A 25360-nucleotide genomic window follows, 5' to 3' on the forward strand; every position below is an offset into this window, starting at 1 on the left:
GGACTGCCCTCTTCACTAGTTTAGATTTCAAAGCATATTTATCTTTCATGCAAAATATTATAACAATTGAGAAATGACTTGAAAATGTTTTGTTCCCTAGTATTTTATATATTGCATAAAAATGGGAACCATAAAAACCATTTATAAAGTTTATTCCTTCATGTTTGATACCTTTTCCATTAAATGGAAAAAAAGATAAGTAAACCAGTGTTCACTTTATGGAACAGTATGGTATGGGCAATTGTTATTGTTTCTACCTTGATGTTTTTGAATAAATACTGTGGTAGCAAGCACCCTTCCCACATTATCTGAATCTTCACTGTTCATTTACAGGGTCAATGACTTAAGAGCAACATATATGTTCACTGACAAAATAACTAGTTTTAAAAAGTTATTTTAAAGCACAATCTGGTTAATGTTTCTGTTCATTATTTGAGGATGATTATAAGATATTTAGAGTTTAATGCAAAAAATGCAATACTAAGTATATAATGTGTGTATAATCCATGTAACAAAGTAAATTGATGGCAGTATCTGCAATTGAAAGAAATTAATATTGAAAAATTGCCTGAATCACATATAAATCCACTGCTAAATGGGGAGTTAGCAGAGTTTGAAAAATAAACAATTGAAAAGATAAAATGGGTGAGAACATAAGGAGATGTTTTATATGAGAATTATTTCAGAATCAAAGGATAAAAAGAAGCTCGGGAAAATCTGTAACTTTTTTGAGCATTTTTGCAATAACTGATCTAGTTTAGGCTGACTTGTTACATAATTTTGTACAAAAATTCATGTCTTGGAAAATAAACATTTGATCCAGTTTTTTTATTTTTTTAGTTTATAGGTGCAATTATAGTTCTAGTTTATAGCTGTAATTATAGTTGAAACTTCATTTCTAATATAATACCCCAATGTGATCTTCCTCACTATTTTGATGAAAAAGCATATTGAGCCTTTTCTGTTACCAGTTATTCTCTAATAATAAAGACCTCCAAAGTAAAGCTATAGCTGTGAGTTTTCTATCACCATGGATTTTGAATTGAATGTGCTTCCTTTGGCCTCTCCATTTAAACACACATTAGTTATTTGTCTCTTTTCAGAATATTCATTTAGTACAGATAGTCTTAGTTCTGGTCACACATTACAGTTACTTGAAGAGTCTTTAAAAATACTGAAGCTAAGTCCCAGGCCCTAAACAATTAAATTGAAATCTCCAGGTAAGTAGAACTTAAAATGAACTATCTTTCTAACTTCCCATGAGATTCTACTGAGTGCCACTGATAGTATCTCAAAAGGGCATGAAAGCTAGGAGCATTAAGCTTTGCAGCTAAAGAAATGGAGATGTGATGTATATCATGACCACACTGCATTAATGTGTTGAAAACTTCTAGGTTTTTCCATTATATAAATCAACTTTTAAAAACTAATAACAGCATATTAGATCTTCGTTGATGAGAAAAATTCTTATGCAAGACAGTTTACTTCTGTCTCCCAAACTAGATATTTTGTTTTTTCTATTTCCTATCTTTAAACAAATTGCGTGGTGCTGCTTGTGTTTCTGCATGGTTGAAAGCCTGACAGACAAACCTCTACAAATGGATGACCTCTCTTGTTCTCTCGTCTCTTCTGTTGGCTCCTCCCAGTGTGCATCCTATGCTAGCTATAGAAACATACTTTGTTTTCTAAACAAGTGGTGCTTCGTCAGGGGATGGTGCTTTGATTGGTGTTCTTCCTTGCCCTTCATCTGTTAGCTTTCCTCTTGCTGGAGCAGAATACCTGCCCCATGTAACTTCCACAAGAGGCAGGGTATGTTTTGGCTTGTGGTTGCAGGGATTCAGTCCATGCCTGTCTGGCTCCTAGGCAGAAGCATCATGACAGAAGGGATAGAGCAGAACTGCTCAGTTCACTGTGGCTGAAAAGGGAAGCAGGGAGCAGCCCCAGCAAGAATGGGGTCAGGACCAGAAAAATAACCAGAATTGAATCTTCTTGATCATGTCACATTTCTACTTTTGGAATAAGCTAAAGATCATAATATCTGAATTTGAGGTTCATCCCAGCTGAAAAGATTAGTAAATACATAAAAAGTTTTATGAAAAAGATGACAGAGATAATTAAGGTGCATTTACACATAGAAAATAACTTGTCTCATAGCTTCCCAGGATTAGTTTCAACTAATGAACATCTTTTAGTTGGGATGGTGTAATTTTTCATATTTCAGTGCGTACTAAGCAGACATTGCATGTTAGACTTACACATTCCTTATATGCACAAATAATGCCTGACAGAGGGTTTATAAGAGTTAGAGTTTTGTATAAATCAGTGTTGATTACTAGAAAAGTCTTACTAATCACTTCTCTGATTTGTAGCTTAAACTCTCACTCCCAGCTCATTGCTGACCAAACATATGTGCAAGGTTTGTGGGACAACAACTGTGTTATATTACTTTTTTTGTGTTTACATATGTGACAAAGCCTAAAGGTCACAGAATGTGTGTATGGTGGGACCATGAGTTAGGTCTCCATATCACCTGTGGGCTGCTTTACAGCAAAGCTTGACACAAAGGAAGGCCTGTCATGGGACATGGAATGAAGAAAAGGTACAGGAGATCAGTGGGTTTGTTCATGATCGAGTGGGAAAAATACACAAGGGTGTTACCAAAGGAAGTTTTTAGAAGGGGGCTGTAACAGAAACCTGTGGTGATGCAGACCTGTAATCCCAGCACTTGGCGGCTAAGGCAGGAGAATCTCTATGAGTTGGAGGCCAGCCTGGGCTACTTAATGAACTACATACCGAAACCTTTTGGTCTTAAAAAACCAAAAACAAAAACAAAAAACAGCTAAGATATTCAGTATTTATTTTGCTGATAGTCTTGAGTGTTAACTTTCCTTAATTATGAAGATCATTATTAAAATGTTAAATGTGTTTTGCATATCAGATGCATAGCCTAAATATATAACTTAGATTTCTACTAAACCTCCAACATTTTCCTATTGATTCAACATATTTAGTTTATGTTCTTGTTATGGTTTATGTCTACATGTCACCCCAAAGCCTCATAGGTTCAGCTTTTTCAGAGGTAGTGAAATCTAGAGTGCATGATTGATTCATGGTGCAATGCTACGATTAAGAGTGCTGGGATTAAGGGTGGGTGATTGCTGAATCAGTCCACTGATTGGTTTGGCACCACCCTAATGCTAGTAGCCTAGATTATGAAAAGGCCAGAAAAAAAGCTGCTAAGGTCCCTTCCTTGCTTGCTTTGCTACCTTCCACCCCCCATGAACTGTTTCTACTCTGCAGTGCACCTCTGCTATGCCAGTGTGCCTTGGAGCCAGCCAATTATGGACTGAAACCTCTACAAACTGTGAGTCAAATAAACCTTTCCCTCTTTACCTTTGGGTGTTGGGTATTTTGTCCCAGCAAGGAGAGAAAAGTAACTAAGACAATCTGTGGCATACAAATGTGTTGTCTCTTCTCAGGCTTCTGCCCTCTCTGGGTTCTGTTTTGTAATGATCTCTCCTTGTCTTATGTCCTCTTTCCTCCATTAATGGATGTGCATATTTGATTGCAAAGGAAAGTTAAAAATATGAGCTGATTAAAGACATGTTTCTTCTGTAGTGGTTATATACTTAATGTAGCCAGGGAGCAGCTTTTTTTGTTTTGCATTTAATGTCATTAGGACCCAGACAGGCCTCAACAAAGGGCACTAATCAGCCACATGCAACATCTTCTGTCTGCATTTGATTCCAGCTGTGACTGGGATCTTTGTGCTGACCTCATCGGGAAGGCTAGTTGCCCAACAAATTTGGCCAACTCTAATCCAAACCAAATGAGTTTGTATATAGTGTGTCAGCTGTATACCAGAAGACCAGGTGATGGTCTTGTTGAGAAGGAGGGGTCTAGCAGCAATGATGACCTCTTGTTTTTCAAAACTCAGGGTCTCTGAGCTCATCTGCAGATTTCCTCAAAGAGGCAGGCCATGTCTGATCCATCTAACACTCCTAAAAGCAACAAGGCTTACCAGTAAAGTGATCAGTAAAGAGCAGTTTTCAAAATCTTGGATGCTTAATGTGTAACGATGCTTTCACAAATGAATTAAATAGGAAAATATGGTATTTTCAGTGAAAGTCACTTATCTTTTTGTTTCTGCTCCTCTTACCAGATTTCATCCAGACCCTCCCAAAAAATGAGCTGCTTGGGTGGTTGGTTCCACATTGTCATCAAAGGTTATACCTGTTCACCTCACTAACAATCAGAAAGGTCTTTGAAAGCTTGCTGTGGTTTTTAAAATTACGTTTAGATTAAGCCTTCTTTTTAAAAGTGCAATATATTTCAGAGTTTCTTGTATATTACTGGAGTTGCTTCACCTAAGATACTTGCTCTGATTACGAAGGTTTCTAATTCTGCTGAAGGGTAAATGGCAAATGTGGGATTCTAGTGATTTTTAAAATGTGCATTCTGTTGTATCATCAATCTTCATTTGAAACCTTTTTTCATGTTTTTTTTATGGGCATGGAAAGTAGTTCCCCATCATTGAAAAGGTTCTGAGAGGTTTTGTTTTGTTCATTTTTGTTTTCTAACCTATTTAAGAGTGTTGATTTTCTTTATGAAAATGAACCTTGCAAAAGAATCAAGTTTCTTAATCCTCATGGCTAGAAAGCCAAGAAAAAAATCCATTAATTGTGTGGGCAAATGACACATCATGAGACAACTTTGGGTTCTTTGTTTTAGTCCATTTGTTCAACAGATACTTACTTTTTCTTATCCTCATGCAAGTGACTTACAGGCTATCTTGTTTGACATGTAAATTTTTGGTCATTCACAGTTGATATGCTGTAGCTCTAAACAAACAGAATCTTAACTAAAACAGTTCTGGCATCATCACCAGCTTCCATTTACTCATGAGTGGTAAATACAGAATCCTATCTGGATGAGAAATCACTTACTGCACACATGGACAAAGATGACCTGGGTCTGTGTACTTACAGTTGTTTAATACTATTATGACTGTTTAGATTGCTTGGATGTTTTCAAAAGCATTTTTGTTACTTAGTGGTTTAGTACTTTACATCAGTAGAATTTTAGAGCTGGAAATAATCAGCAGTCACCACAGTGTAGATAAGTTTTTCACACACTTATGTTGAGCAAAAGATAAAAGGAACAAGAATACATCCTGTGTGGCTCCATTTACATAAAGTTAATCAGGCAAAACGATCTATTATGTTGGGATTCAGGATGATGGTTACCTACCTAGGATTCTGAAAAGCGGGTTAGGGACTGCAGTGGGACAAGAGGGGAACAGCTTCCATTTGTGGAAATCCATGAAGCTGTGCAATTATGATTTGTGTATTTTACAACAAAAATCTCAAAGTAGTAACAGTTGAGAGATGATTGACAGGAGGAGAGGCAGCTGCTATAGTGAAAGCAGGGCTTGTAGGGAGGACTTCCGATGGTGGTGAGAGTAGAGGGAACTCATTTCTAACCCAGTCCCACACTTGAGAGCTGAGGAGCACTCTCCAGAGAATGAGAGCCAAGACTTACACAGCTCCTCAAAGACAGCATTTACTAACTCAGACTGTAGATGTGTATGGAGCACGTACCATACTGCAGCACAGAACAAAGCACCGGGATATACTGGAAACCACAGTGGCCAGGCACGATTCAGGTGTATGACCTGTCTGCTCTCAGTAGACATTTGAGGTTGCACTTCCTTGATTCACATTACTCTATTTCAGAAAAACAAATGCTTCATTTTTCTAAGGTGCAGACTAATCTTTCTTTTTCTTGTTGCGTGTTTCAGGATATTGAAGGAAGAATGTGTTGAGAATTGAGTGTAGTTTGATGTGCTTTGTGAGACCCTGGTCTTCCAGAGAGGCTGTGAAGAGAGCAGAGAATTCCTACGGAGCACACGTCTGGGTTTGCGGGCTGGAGTGCGGGGCATGTCTGTGTGAGGAGACTTATTCAGGTCCTGGGCTCCAGGCTTGTCACTGGACCAGGCGCTCATCTGCATGTCAGTGAGGCCTAAAGCTATGGAAAGAATTAACTGGCCTGCTATGGTTATGTGACTTTTCCGCAAAGGCAGTTGGAAAGAGTTGCCCTGACTGAGCTGATTGTCTTGTAGCACATACCTAGTGAGGAAATCATGTCAATATTATGTGACTCAGGTTATATGATATTTTCAGTGATCAACCTTGTAGTTTAAACATGAGCAAAAAATACAAACTAATCAAAAATAGTAAATGCAACATCCCTTTTAAAGCAGATCAACTGGCCTTTCATTTATTTTTATAATTTTTATTTGTATTAAAGCACAGTACATATTCAGATTTCCTTGAGCATATATGAACCATATTTTCTATTGCACTTTTAAACCAACAATATTAATTTCCACTTGTATTTCTTTCCTTTAGGACTAATTAAATGTTTGTTTTTCTAGGCATCATTCCCAAATCTGCAAGTGTCAGTATATAAATTCTAATTTTATGTTCCAAAAAAGTATTTAGACTTTGAGATCATACAATCTTTAGCAGGAAAAAGCTCATGTGTGAGAAGGTGCATGAGGTCTTTGTTTGAGAGGTTAGTTTCCTACCATAGACATTCTAGAAAAGTAAGCAAATTCCAGTTAAGTTTCACAAGTTATATAAACAAACATCTAACAAACTCAACTTCAGTTTAAAACAATGTTTCAACCAGGCGTGGCAGCACATGCCTGTAACCCCAGCACTTGAGGAGTTGAGGCAGAAAGACTACCACGAGTTAAAGGCCAGCATGGGCTATATACTATATTCAAGGCCAGCCTGAACTATGAAGAGAGACCCTGTCTCACCACTGGCCCCAAAAAGTCAAAACAGTGTTTCAGAGGACAGAAACATAATAGATCGGAGCCCTTAAAGTTTGCATATTTTCTTTCATTTGTGTTAGTGTCCTTCACATATAATTCCCACCCCCCATATTATGAGATAAAAGAACTTGATTTTCAAGTTCTTTGAAACTGAACTATAGCAATGTAATATCTTTCACCATTTTCCTTCTGAGTAAATCTGAAGCAATTTTGTGCTAGTAATGGTACAGAGGGAACCCCCATCTCATAAGGTAATTAGGTTACAAACTCAATACATGAGGCAAAAAATTATGTCCAGTCAAAATGATCCTTAAAAGCCGGTCAAATTGCCCATGAAACCCACCTCCCCATAAACTCAATGCTGCCAGGTTTTCTTCTAGCATTGGAAACATCACTTTGAGCAACAGATGAAGAAAGCCTATATTGAACGAAAAAATACATTTTGAGTGCTTGAAAAACCCCTGGCATGGTAAGATCTCCATAGCATGACATAAATTGGAAACAAATCAATGGAGGGAACAGCTAGTATGCTGTCTCATCTCCCTTGTTCATTATCAGGCCTGGAGAATGGCAGGTAGAATTTCCCATCCTAGGTCACTTGTTTTTATTTCTTCATCCCCCTTTCTGTATGGTTGAATTTAAGTTTAAAAACATACCTGCATGGTACCCATGTACTTGTGAAGACCCTGAAGGTCTTTTCTGCCGGTAAATATGTGAGAAAATATGTTGTCAACTCTAGGGCTACACACTTGATAACAACACTTGCAATGAAGAGAATTAAATGGTACCCCAACTCTCCTAATGGATGCATTTGCTTATGGTTTAGAATAACTGTCATTGAAGGGAGATGTGATTCATGCATGTTTAAATACATGCAGATCGTGTTTAATACTATGCTGAAGTGTAGTTTGGTTAACAATATAATGTTGCAAGTTTACCTCCTCTCTAAAGGATCATTACACAGTTGACAGTGATAATTTTGTACATGTCACCAATTGGTTCTGGGAGGCACAAAGAGTACCAAAAATGACACATGCCCAAAAAATTGTTTTGGCTGGAAAAGGTAGAGAGTCATATCAACACCAAGTTCTAGCTCGCATGACAAGTACTAAACAAATAAGTACTAGGACAAAATTTTCACATCAAAATAAGTACTAGAACAAAATTTTCACATCAAAATAAGTACTAGTACAAAATTTTCACATCAAAATACCTGAGTAGCAAATTCAACAAGTTTCTAAGCAGTCGAGTACCCAGGTGTGACTGTATGTGCCTAGTTAAAAAAACTGTTTTTGTTCAGACTGAAATTATTGGGCACATTTTGCTTAAAATTTAATCTAGGTGCACACACATACTGAAATGCATGTATGCTGGCATATTTCCTAACATTTTTAAGGGCTTTTCTTGTTCGAGTACTTCTGGGAATTTGAAAGTTTTCTTTCTTGTGGTTCCAAGGTCAGTCCCACTGCAGTGTCTGATGGTGGTAGTGTTGGGGTGAGTTCTATAGCGAACGTTGGACTCATTCTTACTACTATCTCTTCTTCCTCACACACAGTCTCAGCACAGTTGGTTCTACCCTCACAGTGTATTCTGAGTCTGTCTGCTCATCTTGCTGTGCACAAACTACTGGAGCATCAGCCTGGACTATGCAGAGTCCTTTTAACTGGCCACTGTGGTTACTGTTCCTTTCCAGTCTGGTCCCCACCTAACCCATGGCTGAGCCTGTGAAATACACATCAGCTCAATACTCCTCACTTGAAACCATTCGCTGGCTTCCATGTATACCAGAGGCAGCTCCAAACTCCTTTTCATGGCCCATTAAGGCCTTGCAGACTCACATCTCTTTTCCTGATAATCTTCCATTCTCCTGCACTGTGGCCTTCTTGCTGTATCTCCTGTTAAACACACTCCTGAATTAGGGCTCTTACCCTTATAGTGTTTTCTACCTATGATCTTCTCCTCCCATATTTTTCCATGCTCTGATCTCTTTTGTGAATTAGGTCTTTAAAGATGATAAAAAAACAACATAGACAAAAACAGAACAAAGCAAAAACAAAATGGTATAGGGTTTCAAAGCAAAATGGTAAGAATTAACAGTGGTTATTATATTACATATTGTTATCTTCAATTAAGTTGCTCAGATTACCAAATGTAAGAATGCAAGATTGATCAAACCAGTAAAGAGAATAAAAAATAATAAAAAAAAATTAGAAACGATACAGAGCTTCACCAAACAAGATGGTAGAAATTCACCAATGGTTGTTGTATTGTGCACATTGTTGTCTTCAAATTAATTGTTCAGATTACCAGGTATAAGCATGCAAAATTGATCAAAAAATTTAAGCATTTACTGTTCCTTTCAATAAACCATTAGATATCAGCGGGGCAATTATCTCAGCTATTCTTCTCTCTATATATTTTTTTCCCTTCTTCCTTTTTCTCCTTTCCCTCATCCTAGTTGTTCCTTCCCTTTGAGCAGTTTCTTTCCCTTTCACAATATCTGTTACGTTTTGGGTTTTATTTACTCTTTCAGGTTCTTACACTAGGGAAACAAACCCAAGAACCCCACCTATCCTACCTTTACATTTGTCAGCTTTCTCATTGCTGGAACAAATACCTGAAACCCACAAACTAAAGGCAGTCAGGTTTATTTTGCGTCACAGTTTCAGAGGGCTTCGTCCATAGTAAGCTGGGTTCAAGGCATGAACACCATGGCAAAAGTTTTCGGTGGAGCAAAGCTGCTGACTTTATGGAAGTCAGGAAACAGAGTACCGGGAACAAGCACCAGTGAAAGATCAACCCTCAAAAAGATCTGCTCCCAGTAACCAGCCTCCAACTTGGATCTACCTCCTAACAAAATACTCTGCTGTGAACATCAGTGATTTTATCCACTAATTAGTATAGCTCCCACATGATTCTCTCCAGGAGTCCCGTAATCCAGTCCATCGGACAATTAAGCTTAATTGGCACACCCTCCAAGTGCTGTTTCCCCCTCCTGGTATTGCACTTATCCAAGCCTGAAAAGATTTTACTTACTTACTTGTTTATTGTCTTGATTAATCCATTTAATACTCTTATGTCCAGTATTGCTACTAGCCATGTGCAGCTACTTAAATTTAAATATAATCAAAGTGAAATAAAATTTAATATTCAGTTTCTCCCCTGCAGTAGCCCACATTTCACATGCTCAGTGGTTACACGCTGCTAGTGGCCACACATTGGACAGCACACGTGCAGAACATTCCCTTGAGCCAGAAAGTTCTGAGCGGTGCTGCAGTAAAATAGGAGTCCCTTGGGGGCTGAGAGCCACTTGGGCCTGTTCTGCTGGAGGTCCAGTGGTTGTGTCTGACATGTGCCCAATAAATACTGAGTGGAGGGAATGAGTGTATGAAAGAACAAGAGTCTTACATTCCTAAGAAAAAATTGCCCTTATTGCTTTAGTACTTACCTTTGACCCCTTTCTATCCCTACATAGACTTACACGTCAGGATTAAAGAAATTAAAATTTGTTTCTTAATATGTAATGGGAGGTTTGGGAAATGTTTAATCATTGGAATCTCTTACAATGGAATCTTTCCACCTAGTCTCCTAGAGCCTCACTTGGGGACTGCATCTTTCAAATAAAATCTTTGTCTCACTTCCAAGAAAAAGGCAAATGTTTTAGTCTCTTTTTAGTATGATAAACCATTTTTCTTTATCTCCATAATGTATGCACACTTTTTTTGCTAATATTCACTAAAGCTGCAGTTCCCCAAAGTTAGAAATATGGAAAACTTTTGCCTATGAGTTGTTTTTCTGCTGTATTTCTAAATTTACCTTGTGAAAAATCATACTTTTAGAGTCTTGACATATGTATGAACTTGCAGTGCCCTGTATCATACTGGATGGGTGAGATCTGCTGCTGTGTGGAATTGTTGCTGAGTCTTGATTAAAAGCTCAACTTTCCTTCTGGCTTGCTTCACAGCTAATACCCTTATAAATTGTTACTATGAACTTTTGAACTCACAGAAACTTCTGAATATATGTAATAAGAAGTAACATAATCTAAGTCTGAAAATTTGTGTCTTCCCTGAAACAAATCACATAAATTTTTGAAAATTTTTAATTCTTTTTTTTTAATGTTTTCTCATCATTTAATATTTCAAAATTATCTGGAACCTTTAAATACTTCCTGTGAAGTTCTTAACAATTCTTCATATACAGTGTCTAAATAAAAATCATTTCATAAGGTAGATACAAAATTATCTTCAAGAAAAAAATTTTTAGAAAACAATAACATCATTTTAAGACAAAAAAAATCATTTAAACCCAAATAATTAATGAAATCACGTTGTAAAGTCTAGATCTAGAAATGTATTGGTTTGAGCTACTAAAATAATGTCGTCATTCAGTTTTTTTAGGTATGTTTCATATCTAATGTCTTGCTGTCCTGAGAAACATAAAATTTTTAGACCTGCAATAAATTATAATTTATAGATCCATTGTGCCTTTTTCCAGAAAGCTTAATAAATTAGTGAATACTTTTATTTAATAAGACATTATGTAATAAATATAATAGCTATTCCTGGAAAGTCTCATTAGTTTTATTTTTAATTGACAAAGGTAAGTAAGGTATAATATGTATTTAAAAGGTGTGATAAGCAGCCCAGAAATCTGGAGGCTTGAAGATATTTTGTTCTGTAACATGTGTTTCCGGCCACAAATAATACTGCCTTCAGTGGCCCAAAAGGAGGATCTTATGTGCAAGATTCCTTTGTTCAGGACATGTTACAGCTCAGAGACTGTGCTGATTTTAAGAACTCCTCTGTGCAGTCAGAGCAGATTATCTGTGCTCTGTCGTGAACAAGCAGGCAAACATGGTTCATGGGAGGACCTGAAGCCACTTTCCCACCACTCTTTCTAGGATGTTATAAACATTTTAACTGTTAATGAGACCTTGTTTGATCAATATTGCCTGTCTCTGTTTTCATGAGAAACCCCTTTGAAGATATCAATATGTAATACAACAAGCATTGTTAATTTCCTCCCACTTTGTAACTCTGTATTGTCTGTACTGTTCTTTTGCTATTTTGTAAAAGGTTGTCTGTCTGTTAATGTTTTCCTCCTTTTATTTTTAAAATAAAAAATATATCAGAATTTTTTTTCACAGATTGAGACCTAAATGTCTAGTAACATGGCCAGCCCTTCTGCTAAAAAAATTCCACAACAAGCATATATGAATAAAATGAATGTATAGAACTATGTTGGAGCTGGGGATCTTCTTTGTTCCTGACAGGGTGCACACCCTGCCCAAGAAACTGCATTTCAGGTGCTTTCTTGTGCAGGCTGGGGATGAATAGGGTTGTACTAGCAGTTGAACTGAACCTACTGGTTCCCACCAACTTCAGTGTCTGAGACCACATATACTGCATTGTTGATATAGGGTGTTAGTAGACTCTTCTCTGATGTGGATTTCTCCACAGGTTGCTTGCTCTGTGAATAAATGAATATTGTTTAATCTATGTACCCATTTTCTTATGTCTAAAGTGAGCATTGATGTACCAATTTTGCAGAGTTGTAAGTTTTAGAAGTTGGGCATACAAACTACTTGGTCATGGTAATTGCTTAAAAAGTAGTACTATCTCTTTAGCTTCATGGTACTTACCAGCTGCAGCTCAACTTGGAAAAGAGAACTTTGGTTTTCCAGACTACATTCTGTTAGCACTTAAGTTCTACTTTATAATGTCTCTAAATGTATTCCATGGGAAGAAATACAATTATATGTACCAGAACTCTTCATTATCTATGAATATTTGGGAAAGGAAAAAAGATCACTTAGAAAAACGAAGCTAGTAAAACTTGGAATCATGTTTTCATAAATATTTTAAAAACAGATAAAAATACAAATAGATTACACAATTAGAATTTGTCTTGAAAAACAAACCTGAAATTATGAAAATAAATTCAATAATACCTATCCTTAAAAAATTTAGGTTATAACTGTGGAATGAATTGGCAAACAATTCTTTTACAAAGTTACACCATCATATTACATAATGTGTTTGACTTCATTTTGTGTTTGACTTTGCAGTACATAATGAGTTAGTTTTCAAAAGATTGTCCTTGGGCTTGATCAGCTTACCCAGTCTCTTTTTTTCCACTTGATAGTGAAATCATTGTCTTGTGAAGCATCTATCAGACCATTATCTTTATTGATATCTTTCTGAAATTAACCAATTGTTCTAGTGGCCTTATAGGTCTTTCAGTTATCCAGTCTCACTTTCTCTGACTTCATCAGTCCTACATCTTTTGCAAATTTTGTAATTCCACATCCAATTTACTTGTATTTAATTTGTGTTGCATTAAAGAGGGTTTGAAATCTCCTACACCAATGAAATTCCAAAGATGTTAATGGACTCAGATGCTGTTGTAAGCAGGAATGGGGGGTGTCTTTTTTTAAAAATGAAATTCATGAATATTTTTATGTTATGATGACTTTTATATCCTTGTGCAACCTTAAAACTGTAGGAAATTGGATAACCAGGACTCCCAGTATAGAATTATTGTCATTTCCTCATGAAGCACGGCATCCTGTCCTAAAGGTCCCCAGCATGATCCTTTGCAGCATGTTTATTCATTCTGACCCCTGGGCTTTCCAGAACAGCTTCTCCATCTCCATCACCATCATTTTGATCCTCTGCTTCCATATCCTCAGTTCCTGGTGACAGCCTAAATGTAGGAAAAGGGGGAAAAAATCATTCACACCTTGTATCAGCACAACTTTTTCTTTTCTTTTTTTTTTTTTTTTTGTCTTTTTGAGATGGTCTTGCTATGCAGTTCAGGCTGGCCTCTAGCTCACTTTGTAGCCCAGACTAATCTCGAACTCACAACACTCCTCCTGCCTCAGCCTCCCGAGTGCTGGGATTTCAGGCATGTGCCACCATGCCCGGCACAGTCCACTTTTAACTATCTATAAAACTGATTGAATAAATTTGGAGAAAAACACTTGTTTAGAAAAAAATGGCTACTAACAAGTACAAAAGAATGATCTGAATATTTTCTACTGGAGAATGGGTTCAGGTAGAGGATATTAAAAGAGGGAAGATAATATGTATAATATACGTAAGTGTTTGAAATTCCAGCTGCAGAGTCTTGGCTTCCTAATCATCGCTGACCTGGATGTGCTGAGTAATTTTGCTTATCTAATCAATTATAATCAAAAGAATAATAGTGAAAGCAGTAACAACATCTACTGAGCACTTCATTTCAGTCACTATTCTAAAGACTTTGTTTCTTCTCACTTACCTTCCCAGTACCTTGAAGTGCCTGTCTTACAGGTAAGGACACTGATCTCGGTTGCTTAAATGCCTGTGAAGCAAGGGTGATAAAGTAGAAGTCTGGCAAGAGTTTGAGATGTGTATGGATGTTGTTGTTCATTGGCTACAGAGAACTAGAACTACAAAGATTGTCATCATGGCTCACCATATGGAGTACATTGGAGATTTACAAATCTTTTACAAATGGAAATAATGGTGAAGAGCACATTTTTTGCTCTTTTGAGCTCAGAACAGAAAACTACAGTACTAACTTGAAGAGAATTATAGTGGATTAAAAGAGGAAATTTAAGGCTTATCAGTAGAGATGCAGTGTTTGAAATTAGAAAACTCCTAGAAATATGTACTAGTTACCAAACTCTAAATCAGATTAGCTGGGGATGAGGGAACTGTAGAATGTCTGCATTTCACTAGATAACAAAGAGCAGAATGAGCCGAGGACTTAGTTGGGGTTTGATGGAATGAAGCAGAGGGTCCAATGAGGTTGAACTGAGCATGAACCACACTAAGTACCCTTGGCAGTGTCCTCTTTCAGAATGATATCATGATAAAAAACACACATGCATGTGAATTAATGCAGCAACATGTGATCCAGCTTGCTTCACTTTGGGGAATAGTTTTAGAAAAATTCTATAAGGTTTTTGCAGCCATACTGCCCTGAAAGAACCTAATCTAAGAAGTTTGATTAGGGTTAGAGTCCCAGACAAAAGATGTCGTTCAGGGCAAAGGCATCTGTGTTTAAAACAGTAAATTGAGGTTCCAGGTACCATGGTATCTTACTTTTTTCACTGACTTGGCTGCACTTACTGCTGATAATTCAAGTAGTCGCACACCCATATCGTTCTGCCTTTCTTGTGTGTGCACTTTACTCTGGAAGGGACTTGTGTGGAAATGCCAGAACTCTTTCTCTTAAAGGCTTGAGATTGGCTACTTTGCCATACCTCACCCGAGAGCATTATACCCAGAGGAAGGAAAACACCATTGAGCTAGAAGTCGCATGTGCAACTTGAGTGGCACATATGACTTAGGTGTCAAAGATAAATGAAATTCTTATTTTAAACCGGTAAAGAGTTAAAAAAAAAAAAAAAAAAAAGAATGGGAACCAAGAGTTGAGGGGAGAAGGAGAAGAGGCCCAGTTAAATTATTTGTACCAGTACATCTTTTGTCTGAAAACAAGACACTGTTATGAATGTTACATTAGAAGGCATAGGTAGCCATGAACTTGAGATCAAGTTATTTTTAATGTCAAAAACTTTTTCATTAATTTTATTTCACTTGAATTTTTTTTGTTTGTATTTGGGAAGCTCCAGAGGGATGAGAACCTTTCCAGTCTCCTGGAGCTCTGCCACAAGGGTGCCAAGTGTGTGTGAGGTTTGAGTTTACATAGCACTGACACCTTGACGCCACTCTCCAGGAAGGCTCACTGCACCTTCAGATGTTTGCTGTTATTGTGCACGGCCTGGGCCCCTGCACAGACCACACACTAACATTTCCTGTCCAGGACTAGGGAAAGGGGGACAGTCCCTGTGCCCCAAGGTCACCAACTCTTATTTTACTTTACTTTCAATAAATTTTAAAAGTATAGTAGGCAGAAGAATGCAGAAGAGCTGTGTCTTTTACCTAACTGTGCTATTAGAAAGCTGTGTGTTTAAGCAAATCACAGGAACTTCCATGTCTTTACTGGAGTAAGCTATCTGTACATTTCTAAGCTGATACAAGTGTACTAGACAGTCTGTAATTTAGCAAATAGTCGTGCTCCATGGCTTTTCTCAATGAAAGGAAACACAGGAGAATAATCGTAAAAGACGAATATAAAGCATTTGAGGAAACCTAGAGTTTGAACATAAAATGAATCTCAAAAGAATCTACCATTTGGATTGGTGGCTTTCCTTTCCTTTGGCATCCTGGCTACTCTGTTGCCCTCCTCTGGTCATTGGTCAGTCTCATCTGGCTTACTGCTGTAAAATGCTGTTTTCTTTCCCTCCTCAGTTCTCTGGACTCTTCAGAATCATGAGCAGTTAAATATTTAGAATGAGAACCAATTTTGTGATACATGATTTTCCCCATAATTCAGTATGTCCTACACTTATTTTAAATTATTAAGCTATGATTTGTTTGCCACTTAGAAATTTTGCACAAAGGAAGAGACGGGTAGATGATCGAAACTTGAAATTAAATATAAACCTAGAATCTTCCTTAGTTGTAATTCTCTAAGTAAGCCTCTCAGCTTAGACTTTAAGAAATTTAAAGGATAAACAAGTGAATTAGGGTTAAATCAGAATAAACAGCAATCACTCTAGGTATTTCAAACAATGGAAAATTAAAATAGAGAATTAATTACTTAAAATGTGAAAGAGCTGAAAAATGAACTAAGCAACCTAACCCAATCCTCAGTTTAGTAAAAGCAGGGAAGCCATTGCCACTCCTAGGGTTGAAGAACAAAGCAAAGAAGTCTGTTATCACTGAAGGCCAGGGCCTTCTAACAAGCAGAGAATGCTGCTATAGCTGCCATATGAGAACTGATGATAGATAGAAGTCTGCCTTGATGGGGCAAGGTTGTATGAAGTGTGACCACACTATACAGTGAATGTTTAAATTTCAAAAATATTACAGTACAAGACACATGACCATCAATCCTCCCCTCAAATTACTCTCCCTCTCTTTAAACACACATCCCATTGTTCTTGCCACCTTCTGAGGCAGTTCTGGATGCTCTCTTTTGTGAAAGTCTAATATGTGATAAAAATACAGTCAATGCTGCTGCCAAGTGCCATCCAGTGCAAAGGCAAGCTCATAAAAACGTTGCATTGTGTCCTCATTCATTCTGTTAGGATCTGGCACCTTGCAACTTCTGGGTCTTCCCCAAAGACAGAATGATCATGAAAGAGAAATATTTTGAGTTAATTCAGGACAATGAGGCGGCCATGGCAGCACAGCTAACGTCACTGATGGAAGAAGACTTCCAGAACTGCTTCAGGAAGTGGCAAGAACCATGGGCTGACTGTGTTCAACGTGAGGAGGAGCATTTTCAAGGAGATTAATGGAAATGTGTCTTTTATGCTAATACATTTTTAAAAATGTAAACAGTTACTGTATATTTTGGTCACACTGCCCGTGTGTGTGTGTGTGTGTGTGTGTGTGTGTGAGAGAGAGAGAGAGAGAAAGAGAGAGAGAGAGATCGAGATCCTTTTCCATGTCCTGCAGTTCTGCAAATCTGCCTGAGTCTCCCATTAGCCACACCTCCATGGTGTTATTCAGTTGACAAAGAAGTTTAGAAAATACAGGTTCCTAAAAAAATGGATTTGAAAGTGAACAGCCAAATTGTACCGCTGGCAAGTGAAAAACCAAAGGTCCATGGTTGGAGGGCTTGGTGCAGGCATGAGGAGAATGTATGCAGAGATACCAGCATAAACCAAAGTACCAGGACAAGAAACATGAATAGACCAAAGATCTTAGTCCGTGTTCTCCAAGTTTCCCATGTGCATCAGATGTGCAGGAGCTGAAAAGAAGACAGACTGGGGCTCTTGGCAGAGCTGCCCACCTGCCCTAATAGCAGTGAGAAGCACTGCAAGCTTTTCAGGATGGAAGTAGCAAAGCGATATTTGCATTTTAGGTCACTTTAGTGGTTCTGTAGACTCAGAAAATGATTTTAAAGAGGTGAAAATACTAATTTCTTTGCCTTTAGTCATTCTCAAATTTATTCAGGCAGAAAATAATGAAAAGCAGTAAGTAAAAAAATGGTAGGAAGTATGGAAAGGATAAAACTGTGATTGACAAGACAGGGAGCTGTGCGGGCAAGAAAGAGACAGGACCTGGGGATAACACCCATGTCTCTAACCTTAGCTGAGCAGAAGATGGTGATGTTACCAAGGAAGGCTAACATTGAGTTTGGGAACCTATAAGCTACCAGGTGGTGATAGCCAAGAATAGATAGGATCTGTGTGCCCGGGGATCAGTGGCTGAGTAAGAAGAGATGTAGATCAAGACTCTTCACTATAGGTGGGGAAAGTAATTACAGCCTAAAGGAAGAAGAATGCCCATCAGATTCCTGTGTAGTTAGATTTAATGATAGGTGATACTATTACAGATCATTTCAGGGGGAAAAAATAGAAATTAAACTGTTGGATTAAAAAGTAAAAGGAAGACCATCAAACAGCAATGGTGAATATAGATGCCTCTTTGAAGAGTTTGCATGATGGGAGAGGGAAAAGGATGGAATCCAAAGTTGAGATGGGATTTATTTGTAGGATTGGTGAGTGTTGAGGTCACTCATGTTCAAGTGCAAAAAACAGATGAGGTTTGTCTTAATAGAATAGAGTGGAAGTAGAAGCCAAAGGCTGGTGTCAGACCTGGAGAAGCTTGGTGTGATCTTTCACAATTGCTTGTCAAGAGGCAGAATTTACGCAAAGGCAGAACTTACACAAAAGGTGCATTTAGAATTCTGGTATTTGGCAGAGAGCCCATGTAGCACCTTCCCCTTGCAAGCAGAAGCACCTCTATTACTGTGCGAGTGATTTTGAGGAAACTAGCAAAATCTTAGCAGTTGTATAGCACTCTGCAGCCTTCAAACTGGGTTCCAAGTTCTGTTTGAACACCATTGTCCTGTAGCTGTGTGTGTAAGTACAAAAACACATAAATACACACATAAAAGTACACATGCAAATATACACACAAATTTATGTTCATTTATGTTTCATTGTCTCTGAGAAACTTCTTGGGAACCTGAGGCACAAAGCAGACTGGGCTGGTCAGATCTTCCATTCTCATACATGATTTAACTCAAGACCTTTGGAGCTCAGATGCCTACAGTCGTCTTTACCAGACTGTCACTGTGAGAGATTGCTCTGGGAAATGTCAGCTGTGTGGGCACTGCCCGCTCCATTTTCCTTCGGGTTCACCTGACCTTTCAGCCTCCAGCAGTCTGTGGGCCTCTTCCATGTCAGTGCAGTGTCCAAGGCAGTAAATGGTTCTGGGCACACCGAAGGACCCACCTGCTTGTGGTGGAAGCATCTCTGCTCCCAGCTCCCATGTTTTGATCTGAGGCTGCTCAGATTCTGCTCACAATGTTTTCTTCCCTAGGACTCTTCCAACAAGACCAACAAAGAAAAGCACATCTGAAGTCCTCATAAATACAGACTTTTTCATCATGGTTTAATTCTCAAATTCTTTTTCTGCTACCGGTTTCTTCCGGTTATTGAGTCCAGTGTATCTAGAAGTCATAAATTTCTTTCTGTATTCACACAAGGCCTTGCCAGCCCACTGCTTTTTGGAGTCACACAAATCTGGTAAAACCCTAACTCGCTCACAAACCAACTGGAACTGATCAAGTTATTCAGCCTTATTGAACCTTCATAATACCTAATAGGGTTATTCTAAGACCAAGAAATCATGTATGTGAAGGTCACAGCTCAGTGCCAGGCTTCATAAATCTGAGCTCCCTTCTCCCACCAGAGTGGCTTGGAGCTCTTGTCCACATTTCCAAGCGCTTAGCACAGTAATAATAATTAACAACATTAGTATATCTAAAGGGAAGTTACCATTTAATTGCCCTGGCCCTCGCCAGCCTGAAATTCTTCGTTCACTTCTGATTTGGGGCTAGGGGCTTTTAGTTCTACCCTGGCTGGTCACAAAATCACTGTTTTTATTGACTAATAGATTTGGTTATTCCATTTGGTTCTGTATAAAAATGCAAATAGTTATTTGCCCTTGGGCAGTAAACAGATAGTTTTCAGAAGTGTCTTTCTGTGAGTCAGTGACTTGTCTTGCTTGAATGGACCAGCTCTATTCTCAAGAAGTAAGCTTTCCCTACATGCTCCATCTTGATCTTCATTACAAGAAGTGTCCACCTATGGATTTGACTTGCAATACAAGTTCCAGGCATGTCTTCTTAAGAGACATTTGTTTATACTACATATTCGATTTGAAGGAGTAAATGCCCTTCCTTCAGCCTGTGAAATTTGTTTATCTTAGTGCTACTGTGAGAACATAATGCCCAAATGAAGGCCGTGTGTTTTTTGTCTCCACCTCCCGATCACCACATAAAGTAATAGCAGTCTCTAATCAAGAAGTGACTAAGATACTTTGAGATTTGAGTTGAAATTTTTAATATTAGAACTGTACATATATATGCATTTGAGAAAATCTAGATTGCCCTAAGCTACATGGAAAGCCTATACATCTGAACCACTTTACATACGATTGCGAGTTAAATTCAGAATCACTTTTAGCAGTTCGAGGTAGAAAGTAGCCTGGGCTGTATAAATTCTTTAGTTCTCTTTCTGCTAAATCTTATGGCAGAGTAAATAGAGGCTGTAGAGAACCTTTGAACTCCTCAGTTCTCAAGTGACCTCAGTGAGCCAGTGTTGAGTTTTCAGAGGAGGACTTTTTCATTCCCCTTGAAGTGTCCACATCATGCTTACCTTCCATGGTGGAAAATGCAGCATTGCTTGCTGGACCTGCTTGGCTCTGGGTGGTGTATGTTCCTCTGAGAAACAGGGTGCGGCTGTCAGGAGCTCACAGTGTGGCCATGGAGATTGCTGGGGTTGGCCTCAGGTTTCTCAGTTCCTCTGTCTCACAGCTCAGTCAGTGTAACTTTTCTGCTTCCATTTCTCTCTCAGAATTAGCACTGAAAGCAAGTGGCTTGGAGCCTAATGCCATGGCTTGCTGCTGGTAGGACAGTAAGTGTTTTACCTTCTCTAGCCTTCAGATTTCTATGTCTCAACTGGAGATTAAAATAGTACTACCCTCATGGATCCCTTTCTTCCCTACACATTTTGTTCTTGTCCTCACAACCATGTGGCTTATTGGATTGAATTACTCACTTTTTCATTGATCATGAATAAATGTTAAAATATAAAAATCCTATACTTTACACATATCTACAGAATATGATGTAAAATATAATGTGTAACATAATTAGCATATTCTTATGACTAGACTGTGCACCTCTAGAAGGTGGGAACAATGACTTATATTCCGTGTATCACACTCAAAGTTGAGGCCATGCTGGGGACATAGTAAGTCCTTAGGAAACAATTCTTTATCCTGCTATCTCATAGTTAACAAAGGAAGGTTTTAGCAGTCAAGCAAATATTCACAAAACTTAATTGCATTCCCAATACTTTAATATATGCTGTTTTACTAGCATAGAAATAACATGAAGGGAAAAAGATGGTGCATATGTCTAGCACTTTGGCAGTAATATAAAACAATGTGTGGTATACTTGATAATCCTTTGAAAATTAAATGTTAATATAAGCTTTTTTTTTTTTTTTTGGTTTTGCAAACCATTTTTTTGTTTTTGGTGGTGCTGTTTTGAGAACATCTTGCTATATGAGTTCAAGGTTGGCCTTGAACTCATTACGTAGCCCAGGCTGGCCTCAAACTCATGGCAATCCTCTTGCCTCAGCATTCCAAGTGGTAGGAGTACAGGTGTGTGCCACGATGACTAGCAAAACAATTTTTTACAATTAGCCCTCATCTAAAATATCAGTGTTGTTTTCCATAATTGTTGCTACTTGGGCATATTTAAGAAATAGCACCAAATAGATGGTTTCCTAATTATCCCCAAATTAAATCTCCAGTTGAGGTAGTTAGAGTTTTAATATGGTTTGAGTATGTGCACAGAGGTTCAGTGTTGGAAACTTACTCCACAATATGATGTCAGTATGTGACAGAAACCTTCAAGAGTGGAGTGTGGTGGGCGGCAGTTGGGGTGCTCTCCTCTTAAGGAATTGTTATGGTTTGGGGGATATTTTATGAGGGGAACAATATAATACAGGACATATATTTTATAAGATTATAGATAATAGTCACCCAAAGAATGCTATACAGAAAAGTTGCAGGAAGTCCATCCACACAGTAAGACCAAGGAAACTAGCCAAGGGCCTGGATCCCATGGAAATGTTCTGCATGAGTCAAGCTAAAGACCTAGAGCTCATAACAATGCCCCCTACAACTCCAACTGGAGGCCTAGAGCCCATAACAGTATCTCATGCAGGCCTGTTTCATGGATCTGTGCTGTGAAGGTCCAAAGGTCAGTGGTGGAATCTAGGAAGTCTGCACTAGCAGGATGAGGAATCTGCACTGGAGCCAGGAAGCGACGCACAAAGTAAGAACAAGAGCTCCCCTGAAAATTACCACAGCTGTCCTCACCAACAATGAGGTCCTGAGCTCCTCCAGTGGTGAAGACAGCAGAGTTCCCATCAAGAAAGCCAACACAGCAAGCTTCTCCAGGAGACTGGCAGTGCACCATCTCCCCTCCAGAGCCAGGAAGTGATGCTCAAAGTGAGGACCAGAGCTCCCCCAAAGTGAAACGAAGCTAGTCTCAGTGACAACAAGGTCCCGAGCTCTTTGAAGGATGGAAACAGCTGAGTTCATCAGGAAAGCCAGCATGACGAGCTCCTCCAAGAAAACCAATAGCTCCTTACAGCTTCTACCAGCTCCCCACAGCCTTTCTCAGCTCCCAACAGCCTCACTTCTCCACTATTGCCTCTTATGCTGCTGGCAACAGTCCCCAGGTGGGCCTCCCACACCCAACACCACGCTTACTCAGTTCAGCTGGGGGTTATAAGTTGACCACCAGTTGTCAGTGCACTCAGGTATTAATGTAACTCTGTACAACTGTGGTTATCTTGAAAATGTCAAAAAGACTTGTCCTTCCCCACTATTTCTCTCTGGCCACCTGTCTCATTATGTGGCCTCTTCCTTTTAGTAGGCATTCTTGTGATGATGCCATCTTGTGTGAGGTCCTCACCAGAGCTCACAAGTTGATTGTGCCATGCCCTCAAGCCTCAAAAGCCTCTTTTCATTAAAAAGGACCAAATCAAAAAAGTACCAAACTTGCGTATTTGTTGTAGTGATGGAAAACAGACTACTACAGAAAATTGATACCTCAAATGGGGGTCATAGTTGTAAATGTACGTGAGTATGAGGAAGTGGCTTTAGAACTGAGTAACGTGCAGAGAAGGTTTGGAAGAGTGGGCTAGAAAGAAACGAGAATGCCATGTGTGAAATGGGAGGGCTGAGAAGGCAAATGGCTAGGAACTAGTCTCTGGTGGAAATGTGGATTCCATTGGATATTGGAAAAGTTCACCCTTGTGACACCATTGAAAGAGTTGGTATGTATGACCCAGAGCACTGATGGCAAACCTATGGCATGTGTACTGCAGCAGGGTATTTGTTATCATTGAGAGCTCTAAAAGGTTCACAGTCACTGACCTAGAGCTTTATAGAAGGTCAAATTTAAGACAAATGACCCAGGGTAGTTAATGGAAGAGATTTCAACAACAGTAAAACATTCACCCAGTGGCATGGTATTATTGGCTATTTTTAGTCAGATTTACAGTGAGATTTGAGAGCAAAAGGAAAATTCACAGTCTGCCCAGGGAAAGAGAAAATGTGTTTAGGAGAGCAAAACGGGTATATCCCAGCTTGCTGAAGAGACTGGTATGGGGAAAAGGGAGCATGTGCTTAATTGTAAGGCCACTTGGGAAGAGACCTTAAGGGTATCTCAGAAAGCTTTAAGGCTACATTCTCATCATCACTGGTAGCCTAAGACATGAAGATTGAGGGATCCATGATGTGCTCTCCATGGGTTTGTTGCCAAGGGTCCTCCATCAGGTCCTGTTCTTTACCCTGTATTGAAACAGTCCGACTACAGCTGTAGTTGAGGTGCACTCAAACACAGCTCATGCTTACTGCACACTTGGTTGTGTTCAGGTGCTATTGTTTACAGGTGCACAGAATGCAAGAGTTACAGAGTCATGGCAGCTTCCACTGAGATGTCAAAGGTAAGCCTGGGAAGGAAGGCAGAGGCTGGCCACAAAGGTAAAGCAATCCAGAGATCCTCCAATAGAGAAAGGCCTAGAGGAGCTGTGGGGATAGAGCCACTGCTGGGATCTCAGGAAGGTAGTACAAGCAGGCTAGGAAAACTGCAGACATCAGTTTGCATCCTCAGAGAGCAACCAACTGGGTTGTGACCAGCAAACTGTGGGAGAAAGGCCCCCGAGACCTGGGGTACACCCCTTGCGGTGTTTACAAAGTGTTAAACTTGGATCATTGAGATTTAATATCTGTCCTGCTGGGTTTTGTCCTCGTAGGAGACCTGTGATCTGTCTCTTAAGACGTATGTCTAGGAGTGTTTACTTTGTGCCTGTCTGGCCATTGTATCTTGGAAGTATGTAACTTGTTTTTGATTTTACAGATACACACTCGGAAGTAGGTTTCCTTGAGTTTTGTGTGAGTCTTTAGACTTGGGCTTGTAAGTGATGCTAGACTGAATTAAGACTTTGGGACTACGGGAGATGGAACGAAGGCATTTTGCCTTCTGAGGTGGACATAACCCTCGGAGGCCGGGGGCAGGACCCTATGGTTTGCACATAGTACGAGTGTGTCCCCCAGCAGTTTACATATTCAAAGTAGGTCCTTGTGTAGGTGCCATGTCCTCTCTGTGCTGTGACACTGTCGACCATTTAACATGGCCAGGCAGCCTTCAACCAAGGCCTAAGAAATGGGGAAGCCTGGCCATGGATTTTAAGCTCCAAAACTGTGAGCTAAGTGAGCTCAATTTCTTTATACATTAACCATTGTCTGGCATTTTCATTATAGCAGTGGAAATGCACTAATACAGTGGGCTTTATTTTGCCTGTCACTTTAGGCAACCACTCTGTAAGTTCACCCCAGGGAGTTAGTGTGCATCTGCTTAGTGCTGCCAGTACTGAGAACTTACCACTGCCAGAGGCAGACTTTTCCCATTTAGGTAAGGCATCCTCAATTGCTATGGCAAATGGTTAGAGGACTCCACAAGGTAGAGAAGTAAACACCCCTATTTGTTAAAAGAAAGGGGAAAAAAGTAATTGCCATTCAAAAATCTGCACAACTTGTGTGCAGCAAGTCCCCGACTTACGAACAAGTTCCATTCTGGGAAAATTTTTCGAAGGTGCATTTGTAGGACAACAAAATGAGTCCTACACAGTACACCTGTGAACGTTTGCAACTCTAAGAGTTCGTAAGTTGGGGGCTTACTGTATTGTAAACCCAAGGAAACTCTTCTCAGAACAAGTTTACTTACAGACTCTATTGAGCGTGCTGATTGTGAATCATCAGGGGAGATGTCGTGACACAAAAACAAAGGTGGGGGGCTGGGGATTTAGCTCAGCAGCAAAGCACCTGCCTGGCAAGCGCAAGGTCGTGAGTTCGGTTCCCA

At 39.1% G+C, this 25360-nt stretch overlaps 1 protein-coding gene across 4 annotated transcripts in view; it reads left to right on the forward strand.

The window, feature by feature from the left end:
- Positions 1-25360, forward strand: part of Sncaip (synuclein, alpha interacting protein) — a 138422-nt gene that overhangs the window by 36004 nt on the left and 77058 nt on the right. The window lies entirely within an intron of this gene.

Source organism: Chinchilla lanigera, unplaced genomic scaffold, assembly GCF_000276665.1.
Source record: "Chinchilla lanigera isolate Chin_1 unplaced genomic scaffold, ChiLan1.0 scaffold00120, whole genome shotgun sequence".
Lineage (NCBI taxonomy): Eukaryota > Metazoa > Chordata > Mammalia > Rodentia > Chinchillidae > Chinchilla > Chinchilla lanigera.